Raw genomic sequence first — 13,284 nt, forward strand, 5'->3', positions numbered from 1 at the left:
GAAAAACTGATCTTTATCCAGCAGACCTTTGCTAAACATGTTAAGAAAAGAAAAGTGTAGCTTATATTCAGAACATTGTTAGTTTAGTTTGATAAATTTAACACTGGCTTTGTTTTTCATTTTATTTAGTTTAACTAATCTTGTTAATCGAGTTGCAAGGCAGCTGATTCAGGAAGTGTTTTTTCCCCTATTTTCTGTATTCTCAATTTCTTTTATTAACAACAAAACCCAGAATCCAAAAACAGATCAACTTCAACATTTTGGTCAATACCTTCTCTGCTAGATTGGATGATTGTTTTTAGTATTGTCTTTGAAACACAATGACAGATGGTCACTGTCATTATCAACAATGAAGAAAGAACAGTAAAAACAGGCCCTTGTTTTCAGGGGGAAAACCTGTTTAAGAAATGTACTTAAGTAAGTTTGACAAGAATTATCTGGACCACTGCCGGAGACATCTACCAGGCCTGACAACAGGCTCATTAGAAAAGACAAATTCATACATTTCTGGCCTGAGAGCTCAACAATCGCTGCCGCGCCCGCCTCACAAAAAACAACCAATCGGAGGATCGGTAGTGAGGATGGCACATCTCAGAAAACCAGTTTTGGTGTGCGGCCCAGGGCGTCACTGTGGCAACAACAAAGAGCAGGGAGGGCAGAGGGGGGAGGGATTCCCAGACTGGGTCAGAGGAGAACATACCTGGGTGACGACGGTGAAACCTGAGAGGAGGGAGGAGGTTCAGCTCTAACAGAGAGGTGAGGAGGAGGCTTTAGACAAACAAAACACAATGTAAAGAGGCTCTGTTTCTGCGCTTGTGACCAAAATACCAAAAAAAACACTGTGTGGATCTGTAGATATTTCTGTTTACCTGTCTATTGTCCTCTGTTCCAGCTCTATCCTGGATAAAAAAGAAGTCTATAAAACATATATATTTTATGTTTGTGATAAGACTTTCCTGTAATCAAGGAAGGCCGCGATCCTTGCACGTGCACACTAACAAGCGCAGTGCCCGATCAAATAGCCTCTGATATTGCTGCTTGCAATACTTAGCTAATTCGATAAGCCTTTGTTGTCACAGTGTGGAGTGTGATGTAGCTTGAGGACATCTCATTAGGTATGACCTGCGTTGAGGGTGAAGCCTACATGGTTCTGGGTATAACACAGGCTCAGGCTGCACCTATTGATTTTTTTATTAATCAAATAATATAACAATTATTAAATGTAATCATTTAATAAATCAATAATCTTTCAATATTTAATTCAACCATCTAATTACCATCATCTCATTTCTACATCACTGGACCTCAAATTCAAAAGATTGTTGTGACACATAAATTAATTAAATCATTGAAACCCTTTCAATGAACTGGAGGATCAGTGTTTATGCTAAAGTATAATATAAAGAGCCAAATTACAATGTTAGATGACACAAGGTGTAACATAACGTTACCATAACACCAGCGATGCAGAAATTACTAGTTGAACATGTCACATGTATATATGTATGTGTTACAATATATCACTGCACTCCTACTCGCCAGTTTAACTGCCTCCGCCTCTTGTTATTTCTATCCTGCATGCGCAGATTGTTCTTCTCAGGCAGTTTAATTAGCACCTTTGTCCTACTCAGCTAGTGAGATCCCTGAAGCCCCGCCCCACTGTGATGTGACAGTGTTTATATCAAACACCAAGCTGAGTTGCTTGCTGTTGGCTTGTTTATTCAAAGTTTATTGACTTATTATTTATTTATTGTACAACATGTTGCGTGTCCAAATGACCTGTTCGGAAAAACACCTGACAGGCTGCTGTATGTTGTAGCTATGTGTGGTGTTGTGCGGCTGCCATATTGGAGCCTTCAATGGTAAATGTTTTTCTTTTAATGATATCTTTAACAATTCTCATCCAAACAACTTCACACTCAACAACGTACATCCTGCAGTCCCCAGCAATGTGAAATGGCAATATGCAAGAGATATACAAACAGAAGGAGACAGACAGACAGAGATTTCTTGCTTTAAAGTCAGATCAAACTAATCATGGGAGGGAAACGTTTTATTTCTCGAGTTCTACGTTTCTGTTTAAAAGGTGCTGTAAGCGATATACTTTTATTAAAATCAGTATTAAATAGCTTTATATTCCAAAATGAATCACTGTTCTAGAGTGTTTGGTCAATAACCCATGTCTCTCCTCTACCTGCTCATGCAGTAGAAAAGAATAGAAATTTTCTGGTATCCCTGCCCAAGTTATCCAATCAGGACAGAGAACTCCATAAAGAGGCGATCGTGTCTGCGTGGGCTACAGGCAGAGTGCAGGATCCTCCTGTTGTGGTACCAGCAACGGTGGAGCAGGGAAAGCTACCAATTCCAGCGCTCCCAGTGGAAAACAGGCCAAAAGAAAAGAAAGAGGCAAAGAGAGCTGCCTTGAAACAAAGAAAGGAGTCGTGCAAGTGTGGTGACGTAGAGAGGAAGGACGGGATTGCCAACTACAAAATCAACAGGAAGTTAGCTCAAACAACGACAATGCTTCCAGCTGCTTGAACTCAAAATTCATCAGAAATGTGTATATTTGAGTACTAATCTGTGAGAACAGGAAAGTGTTTGTTTAATGACAAAAACTCATGGCCACCGAGTTACAGTCATTTTAATTAATCCTAATTTAGTGCCACCTATAAACAAAATGGCCTCAGATTTTACAGCATTGCATGCAATAAGGATATGGATTATTACTTATTTTTGTGTCTGGTTATGCAGTGTGGATCCTGCACAGGAACGCCACACACCACTGTCAACAATGAAAACTATTTATAGAGAGGTGACACACTGAACGGCTATTGCCAAAGTAAATAGTATCAAAACTTCAATCTTAAGCAATATGCTTTTAATATTTACCTATAACAGTGGAAATGAGGTTTGGAGAAACTGTCCTTTTTTCAATGCTTGTCTTAAGTTCTTGAACACAAAAGGTATCACAATCACACAAGCCAACACATGCCAAAACCCCCACAATACCCAGAGGCATTTTTTCCAGGACATGGTAGAAGATTTTGGCGAGGGTATCTGGGAAAATCTTTACTTGGAATAACAAAAACGCCTCTTCAGTGTGTTTTTTCAACTACTCAGCATATATGTTCTACACTGTACTACATTTGGCTAAGATCAGATGACATTTGCAGGGGAAAAATTGTAATTAATCAAATTAAAATGTCAGGAAATAAAGAGCATAGCCTACATGGACTGATTTCTGAAAAAAAAACAGATTTTTGCTTCTATAAAAAGGCTGTATGGCAGCTTGTTTCTTTTCTGTATTTGAGATCTCCTGCTGACAAACTGAGCACGAGAAAAGAAAAGAAAAGAAAAGAAAACCTCTGGGGCAATTGTCACAGATGTCTTAGTCTTTCTGAAGTGATGGTGAAAGTGAAAGATATTTTACTCATTCATTATTTTTTTGGAATCGGTTCATAGTGTGACAGAGGTCTGGGCCACAGCAGAGAGTATTTATGTCAGTTACTGAGCGTCCCGGCTTGAACTGATGCTATCAGTCAGATTAAGGCAGAGTCGGGTTTCTGCAGCACCTGAGGGGAATCTTTTTGAGCTGTCTCTGTAACAAACAGGTGGAAAACAAAAAGAAACAATAGCTGCCTGTTCTCTGCTGGACTGCCAATTAATACAGTGACTCTGCATGTAGAGCAGCACAAACCACAAACTATCCACTGCTCTCTGCTTACACCTGCATCACCTTCTACTGGTACTACTACTTCCCTCACAGCAGCTCGCTTAAGTGATCACCTCCAACATATAAGTAAGTGTAGTATCAGTTTAAGGTGCGTGTGTGGGCTGTTAGTGGAGTGTAATTAGGGTTAATGAGTTGAGTGTAAATTGAGATTCTTCAGTCTTTTACTCACAGCTGGAGTCCTGACAGTGAATCCATGAACAGACAGTCAGTCCACGGAGATACCAGCTGCTATTTCAACATGTGACCCCCCCCCCCCACACACACACACACACTGCCAGACCCTCTGAGCATGGCACTAACACTGCCAGAGTCGGAAGTTCAACTCCTCTTTGGAGGATGTTCTCAGGATTTTTCTATGTCTTTGTTTATGGCTTTTCATGCGAGTATAAAGCCTCAGTCATTATGTTTTACCTCAGCAGAAATCATAAGATATGACATTTCCAAAGAAAAATCATGCAGTCCTCCTCCAACAACAAACAAACACACGCACACACATACATCATCCCCGATGAAGTCAAATCGTATTTGACTCCTAATTTGCCTATGTTGTATATCAAGTCGGTCTGAGTGGTGACTGTAACAGGTTCGTCAGAAGTGGTTGTGTCTGGATTGAAGTGTCACTGGTAGTATTATGGATCTATATTTAGATGACTGGGTCCTTTTTCTATCTATTTTATATCATTCTACAAGTCTTTCATTTCCTCTTGAAAACATACGAAACACCTTCATCTGGACAGAAACTCCTTAGTCCAAGATGAAAACCAAACCTCTGAAATGGAGCTCAAGCCATGAAGCTATACACTGCCTTGCTCCATCTCCTACCCATACACCAGTATCAGCCCCAGCAATCACACAAAAGTCGTTTTGTAGGTTTTCTTAATGGTATTTTAGAGTTTGTCATTTGTCTGGATTATGATAGAGGAATACAAATGTTGTGTCCATTAACAGTGTCTTAATATTTATGATGCTGTAACTGTTTATTCACCGATTTGGGTGAAAATGGATCATATTTTATGGATAAATATCCTCCAGTTTTCTCTCTGCTGTCCTCCAGGCTGCTCTGCCTCAGCTGGGAGAGATAGCTTCACTTGCTGCTAAAGTAACTGCTACCTACTAAACAGTAGTAGACATTATTAAGACAATTTCAGGATAAATGCATTTTAAAAGGACATCTTCCCTCATTAGGATACATTCAAAAAATATGGAAAATATTCAGATTCTGCCATGATGTCTTCACCTCAGCGTGACCTTCAATCCATTTGCCTCTCAAGTCACAATTCAAATTCTCAGTCCCTGGTTCTTAAGGTCAAACATTTCCATAAGGAGACAAACATTTCCCTAATCAAAAGGACTCAAACTTGCTTCGTCTGCAGAAGAAGAGCTTCACTGCTTGTTTATGGAAAAACAGCCATGGCTGGTTGGACACGCGCGACCAGGAGCGGCCCCTGTGTTCACACACAACACCAGCTACGACTGAGTGTACGTGGGTGTGTTTCACAACCAACCTGAATACTTACAAGCTTATTTTTTCCGTCACTCTTGTATGTGTTGAATAGGTCAAGTGACACTGCACCTTAAATCTATTTTATGGCAGATATAGCCAACTGATTAGACGAATGGTGAAAAGTTTTCACAGCAGACAAAAGACTGAAACTTCTCAAACCACTCCTACAGCGACCCACTCCTCCAAACACTCATACTGCCACGAAAATAATTGTATAATGTGATTATGTAAAGTGTCTTTAAGTATAAAAAAAAGTTCTCCATAAATTAAATGTATTAATATTATTATTATTATTATTATTAATAATAATAATAATAAGCCTGCTTTTTTAGGAGCTTCAAAACAGTGGATGACAAAACAACACAAAGCAGTCGAACAGTACTTTGGGAACTTTGTTTTTTTTTTGCATTTTTGATGAGTGGTCCAACTTGTAAGATGGAGTTTGGCTGAAATGTCACTATAATATTATCCTGCGACAAAAAACTGAGGTTTCAAGACTAATAAAATTTAGCTGCTCGACAAAAATCTTAATCAGAAGGGACATGCTGTAAATATGTATTTGAAATTTAATTGTCACTGTGCATTGGTAATCAAAAAGCAATCGCATCATGGACACTTATTCAAATGTAACGCTTGTATCTGACGGCAGTGGTTCCCACCCGTTTTGGCTTGTGTCCCCTCTAACCAAAGCTATGTCTTCTTCAAACCAGATGTACAGTCAGCATTCTGCCTGTCTAACAGTTGCTTCCAGTTTATCAGCAAAGAAACTTCTTCGCCTTTGGTAAATTTAGATAATCTTTAGAGTCCTGAAGAAGTTACTTTATCCAGTAAACACAATAAAATATAGAATAAAAGAAAAGCTAAAAAAAAAACGCCATATAATACCAACAGAAATCATATGTAGAAGCAGAACTGATACTGGATGTTGGGGCCAAAGCCCATACCGATGTTAGGGAGTGAAAAAAGTTTGATATTGACATATCAGCTGATCTTATACACACACACACACACTATGACAAAAAATTAGCTCAAGCATCTTTTTCTGCATAATGTTCTGTAAAAATAAAAATTGTAAGAAAACATTTTTTTTAAGTTTTGATATAGCCCTATATCAGACAACATATACACAGCTAACAATATATCTGTGATAGGCCAATATGATACAATAGCCGGGCTCCAATTTATTTTCCATATTTTTAATGGATTTTTTAAATGTCATGCAGACAAAGCTTTTATTCTGAAGGACATGGGTCAGAAGTTTTGCTGCTGTTGCTGGTATGGCACAAAAATAAAAATCCGTAAAAATCAAAAGCCAATGCAATGCATTTTGTGAGAAAAAAAGCAATATCTCTTCCCCCAAACCCAATCTCAAATACTTTCCTTCATGTCACTTTCCAAGCCTCCATACAAACATCCGTTCATGTTACAGATGTTAAAGGGAAAACTGAGGGAGGTTTTCTTAAATATCACTAAATAAGTTTTACGTTAACATAACTCAGTTTTGTATAACAGATCCTTATGTTTTGTGTTATTTTTTTGACAGATATTTTCCTCATCATGGTGAGACACTTGATTATGCAATGGAAAGACTCAGACAGTGGTAAGATGTACAGGGGGTGGGATGTGATTGAGAAATGGGGAAGAGGAGAGGGAGAAAAGCATCAGCCCCAAGTCGCGACACTTGTGTATATCACTACTATTTCTGCACTCCTTTATGTACACTCATCAACAGGTGTATTTCACCCATCAAGCTAAAACTAACGCAGACTACTACAGCGGTCTTACAGTAAACCTCCTTTCATGAAGGTTAGAATATTGGGTTTCTGTTATTACTGTTTTAGAAAAGGTGCTGATCCGACCTCATGATCACCATGTGGAGGGTGTAGCCTGGCTTGTGCTGCCGCTGAATTTTAATAACTGAGGTGTTTCTAATATTCAGTCTACTGTAACTGATCTAAAATGTATGGACAAAATACAAGAAACTATTACTTTGAAAACACTTTTTTCAACCCTAACATAATGCCAGTGAAGCACAAACATTTCTCTGGTGATTTTATCATGTGATGTCTCTATTGTTTTACTGTAGGCTGTATTAAAACTCCTGTTCTGAGTGTCTGTAACCCTCAACTGTGACTATACAGACCTTTTTGTAGATGTGGCAGAGAGTCAGCAGAGTTTGAGCCGTTTTAAGGACTCTGACAGGACTGAACTGGAACACCTGGAAATCTTCAGGACATCAGGACTTTTTTTTAACTACAGGGAACAGTCCAAAAGTTCTGAACAGAGGCAGAACCCGGACACTGAGGAGGGTTTAAGTACCAGGACTACAACACGAGCTTTAAAGTGAACGTTTTGAGCTCATAACAGCAGAGTGTTCAGAGAGGAGAGCTGAGCTGAGCTGAGCTGAGCCGCCCAGGTGAGCCACTCATCTGCTCGGTGTAGTATTACAAACACAATGAAGCCTCATAACTCACAGTAACACACACTCAACACACACACAGGTACATTTCTATATCTCATTAAACTTACCCCGTGTCCTTTGCAGAGTGATATCAAAAGATGAACCCTGTTCTCAGTCGTGTCCGGGCGTTTTTGTCACCGCACCATGTTTCCTCTTCTTCCTGCTTGTAGAGAGCTCCGGCGGCGGCTCCCCGCCCTTTCTTCCCCCCGCAGCCTCACCTGCTCTGTCCCGCACAAACCTGCCGGACCGGTCCGACACGTCAAACGGTTAAAACAACAACAACCAAAAAAAGGGAGCTCGTTAAAAACAACGCATGGCATCCAGGGAGGCTGTCTCTGCGGAAGTGGGCGCGTACGTGCTGTGGCCACGTGACGCACAGGTAAAGGTGTGTAATTGAATTGTTAATTGGAGCAGGTGGTCGTTTTATTTCAGTGTTTGTACCTTTTTAATCATCCGTGAAGAGCCTTTAGGTTTGTCATGGAAGTGAATAATCAGTCATGTAAATATGTAACATAGCTAATTCTGTAAACTTTGAATAAGAATTATTTAAAATGTGGAATCAGTTTAAGGACGTAAAACAAGTACATTCGGGCTCCTTAAAAATCCTATAGATTTGTTGCTTCCTGTATATTATCATCAAACAACATTAGATAACATTAGATGCTCTGGAAATACTTCATGAATAGATAACAATATAGAAATTCCTGCTTTAAAAGTAACAATACAGATTATTAAGACATAAAAGATGAGTAAAAGAGATGATAACAAGACACAATAAATAACTTCTGCAAGGAATGAAAATGAGTAAATAAAAAAATCCACTTTATAAATGTGATGTGGGGGTGCCCCAGTAGCTCAGTTGGCAAAGCGTGTGCTTCATGTGCAGAGGCTGTGCTCTCACCGCAGCGGCGGGGCCCAAATCCAACCTGTGGCCCCTTTGCTGCATGTCATCCCCCGTCCCTCTCACCCCTCCTCCTGTCACCCTTCAGCTGCTCTATCAATAGAGCCGTGAAAAGGCCAAATATATAATAATGAATATTATTTTAAGGGGAAAACACATAGAATATAACATTTAAAAAGGCTATAATGTAATTAAACATATTAGGCAATGCAAAAGAATAAAAATTAGGCAGGTGCAGTAAGAGATATGAATAGTCACAAATTAAATTCATTGAAAGGAAAGAAAAGAAAAAATTAGATACATTTTAAGCTATTCTTTGTTTCTCCCACAAACATTAGTGGCCTACTTAGTGTTAAATGGTAAATGGATGGACTTGCATTATGTAGCGCTTTTCCAGTCTACTGAAACACACACACACACATTCATACACTGATGGCTGAGGCTGCCATGCAAGGTGCCGACTGCTCATCACAGGAGAAACTGCTGTAAGATGTAGTAATGTGATCCAGTCTGGAGGGACCCCACCAGCTTTCTGGTCTCTATGACAAAGTCATTCAAAATTCAGTTCCGATGGACTCAGTACTCTATTTGTTAGCCAGCAGTGCCACCTAAAGATGTTTGTGCTGCAAGTGCCATTGTGAAAAACCTGTTGTGCTAGTCATTATGATGGGGTGTTTTTGGTTGAGATACAGCAGACGTGACGCTCCACACAGCAGTCAACCTTTGCTGCAGCTAGTTATTTAAAGTAAGTTTGGTCTGCCAGGGCCTTAAGAGGTGTGGATGGATGGATGGATGGATGGATGGATGGATGATGGATGGATAGATAGTATGAAAAGTATGACATCTTAATACCATTAGAAATGTGGATGGCATTTATTAAATGAGATCTGTTTTTCCAGATAACAAGTATGCTACTGACATACTGGAGCAAATAAGAGCTGCAGAACACAATCAAGGTAAGTTTTCTTTTTTTATCAAGCCAAACATGAATATTTAAATGCATGTGGATGAGTTTCAATTTTCTGGCTTTCCTTCTCTGCAGTAAACCCAAGCAGTGTTGTCACCCAACCTCCTGTCTTTCCCACTCCTCAACCTCCAACATTCACCTGGTGCCCCACTCCTGAAACACACACATCCTCTTCAGACAACTTGGTCCCATGTCCATCCGTCCAGCCAGAATGCCACGAATCCCAGACAGGTACAGTGGTTGTCTGTTTGTAATCTATGGATTAGAATACAATATGAATGTTTTTAACCATTCTACAATGTTTTACAGAATTCAAACACAGGACCACATTAATCCTGCTTGAGCTGACCAGGACATACAAACACCTTTACTACCATAACAAAATAGCCTTTTACAGGAAATTGGAACAAGCCTTTACTGCAAAAGGATACACATTCACAAATGAAAAAATAAGAAAAACACTGGGTAACATGCTCACTACATTCAAAAGGGCCAAAGACCATTCTCGGGCAACAGGAGAAGGCAATATTACCTGGGAATATTACTTGGTAAGTGCTTGCTCTGTATGTACATCTTACATTTTAGTGGGACTTTCTGAAGAGTATCAATCTCCCATTTGTCCTGTTCAGTATTTTGCCACCCACAATTTAACTATGGGGCATAACTAACTGTCTAACTTGTCTAACTGTCTGATTTTGACTGAAATCCTGTTGTGTCCTTACAGCAAATGAATGAAATATTTGGTGGCTCTGGGGTGGGGAGTGCTCCACCGGGTACCATCGTTTCCACACCACTCTTCCCCTTCCCCTGCATGTCACTGACTTACTTCTTCCCCGGAGTCCTTGTGCTTTCTAGTCCTACAGGCTCCCTTGGATCCTGGCCGCGCCCGGGTCGTGGATCATGGATGCGCCCACTGCTATGGCCCTGCCTGATCGTGGATGCGCCCACTGCTATGGCCCTGCCTGATCGTGGATGCGCCTACTGCTATGGCCCTGCCTGATCGTGGATGCACCTACTGCCATGACCCTGCCTGACACCCACCACTACTGTCGCTAATATTAGTCACATCTCTGTTACATACGTTCCACTACTATTATCGTACTGCATTACTACATGCCATCCTTGCCATTGATCACTACTACTGTTATCACTAGTAATCACATTTCCATGTGCATTTCATCATTATTGCTGTAATACATCTTTGTGTACTTTCACTCCTGTCAACCATCGCTTATAATTGAATACATTGTGATCTCGTTGATCTGCTCTGTACATGCGACATCTATTGCACGTCTGTCCGTCCTGGGAGAGGGATCCCTCCTCTGTGGCTCTCCCTGAGGTTTCTTCCGCATTTTTTCCCTGTTAAAAGGGCCTTTTTTGGGGCAAGTTTTTCCTCACTCGAATCGAGGGTCAAAGGACAGAGGGTGTCGTCTCTGTACAGATTGTAAAGCCCTCTGAGGCAAACTGTGATTTGTGAATTTGGGCTATACAAATAAAATTTGATTTGATTTGATTTTGATTTGATATACGGGATAATAAAAATACAACCTTGTTTTAAACTTTGTGAGAGTAAAATTCCTAGGTTATTCAAATGTTTTGTTAGAGTGTTTTAATTTGCCTGAGCTGTAGGAGAACTTCTAAACCCATTATTAACTGATAACTTGAGAATCATCACACATGAAGATACGTGGTTTTCACTGGACGTCGAACAGAGAAAAATACAAAGCACTGAACTAAATGGACAGTGATAGTGGCCATATGCTCTGGTTCATTTTCAATATTTACATAACACATATCACCTTCTCCGTTCCAGTCCATCTTCATGGAGAAGTAGGGGGATCTCATCTATTTCAATTTCTTCAGCGATCAGGAATGCATATGCAATTTCTTCAGCTATAGCTGTCCGACCGTGTTCTGCAAACTACAGGTAGCCTACAGATGGATCTAACAGGATGTAGATATTTCTGTGACTTCCTGTATATTCTTTGACAGCGGCTGGAAACTGTCCGACTTGACTGCAGCTTTTTGTCACTGCCCCCTGCTGCTGCCGCCTGGTCTCGTCCACCTTCCAGGCCGAGGCGCAGTTCATCTCGAACGAGCCTACGGTCTCTCCCAAACCGTCTCGTGTGGAGTCAACGTGCACATGAAGCCAGTGGAGGTGTAACCATTGCCGTCGTTCAAATCTCGCGCGTTCGTTCAAGTGACTACCTTTGGGTGATGTGTTCACATCCACCGTTTTTTAATTCAAGATACATGATTCAGCAGAATCACCATAATCATATCTGAATAGCTGTGTCCAAATTCAGGGGCTGCATGGTGTCGGGTACATCGTTTTTGTAGTCTTTTCAACAGAACACTCCGTGACGTCATCTTCCAAGAGATGGCGTCGGCCATCTTGGCTCTCCGCCATCTTGGCTCCCTTTCCCTACGACCGTCATCTTGGCTCTCTTTCTTTGTCTCTGACACACACCGAACGCTTGTTTGTTATTTGTTGCTTGAGTTTGTCTTGGTGTTTTAGTTTCATAGTTTAGCTGCTGTAGTTGAATGATGTATTTTTGTTGATTGAAGTATTATTGAAGTATCAATTTGCAAACATTAATAAATTCTATTATATTGTACAGAGCAGTTTTCTGATTATTTTGTGCATATGTTTTGTGCTAATTACTGGTTGTGATGGTCAGTGCTCGGATTCATTACCTTCACCGTTCCTTTTAATTCTAAATATTTTACAAATATTTACACATGAACCCTTCTTTTGAGACTGTTTTTGGTCTAGTTATTGGTCCCAGAGTCCAGGGTAATCAATAATTATTCACTTCTAATAACCACACATAGATAGATAGATAGATAGATAGATAGATAGATAGATTTAAAACAACCACACAACAGGTTCCATGCAGCTCGTCCTATGTACGTTTTTTTTTTTTTTTTTTACACCTCCTTTAAAGCCAAATCTTTGCTGTTGCTTCTCGGATATAAGCTTTAGCTGGCACCCCATCTGAAGTGGGTGCACAAGCTCTGACACTGGGTGTCAAGGGTGTAAGTTACATCATTTCAAATACCTTTTGGATCTCTGGGTTTCTAGAGATACGCTGCATGGGCATGACGGTGAGTAGACAATCACAGAATTTTTCTTTTTTGGCTGAACTTTTCCTTTAAATTAAATGAACTAGACTGTGATAGCTTGGGATGCTCTCCTCTGTCACCACGGTGGAGAGGAGGTTGGTGGCTCGGGCACCACTTGGCGATGCCTAGGCCTGCACAGTCCTCTCCTGGATCCACACACTCGTATCAGATATTCTGTCAGTGTAATGTCATTCACTGTACAGATTTTAAAGCCCATTGAGGCAATGTGATTGTGATTTTGGGCTATATAAATAAAATTGATTTGATATCCTAACTAAAACTTTACACAGAAAATATCCAGCTGGGTTATGATACTGTTGTAGTCCTGAGAATGTCCAACATTTATTTTTTCTAAACCTCAGGAAAGAAAACATTTAATGTAGTACAGTGTGAAAGACGGTTTCAAATTCTACGTGCGCCCAGTTGTTTTGTTTTTTTAGAAATAGTGATTTATTTATTTTTTACCGGTAATGTCTCTCTTTATCCTGTGTGGGGCAGTGAAACGCCTAGAAGCGTCTAAACTCAAAAATCACAGAAGAAGAAGGAAAACCCCGCCTTTCCTGTTGTCTATTGGCCAATCAGGAGCCCACAT

The 13,284-nt window shown here is 40.2% G+C and overlaps 1 protein-coding gene across 1 annotated transcript in view; it reads right to left on the reverse strand.

Annotated features, from left to right (window-relative positions):
• The window catches only part of atp8b1 (ATPase phospholipid transporting 8B1), a 33,726-nt gene extending 25,663 nt beyond the window's left edge, over positions 1-8,063 (reverse strand). The window contains exon 1 of the mRNA XM_084384017.1: positions 7,767-8,063. The gene's annotated coding sequence lies outside the window, so the exon portion shown is untranslated. The remainder of the gene's footprint in view (positions 1-7,766) is intronic.
• Between the last annotated feature and the right edge of the window lie 5,221 nt (positions 8,064-13,284).

Source organism: Pagrus pagrus, assembly GCF_965226575.1.
Source record: "Pagrus pagrus genome assembly, chromosome: 19".
In the NCBI taxonomy this organism is placed as follows: Eukaryota; Metazoa; Chordata; class Actinopteri; order Spariformes; family Sparidae; genus Pagrus; species Pagrus pagrus.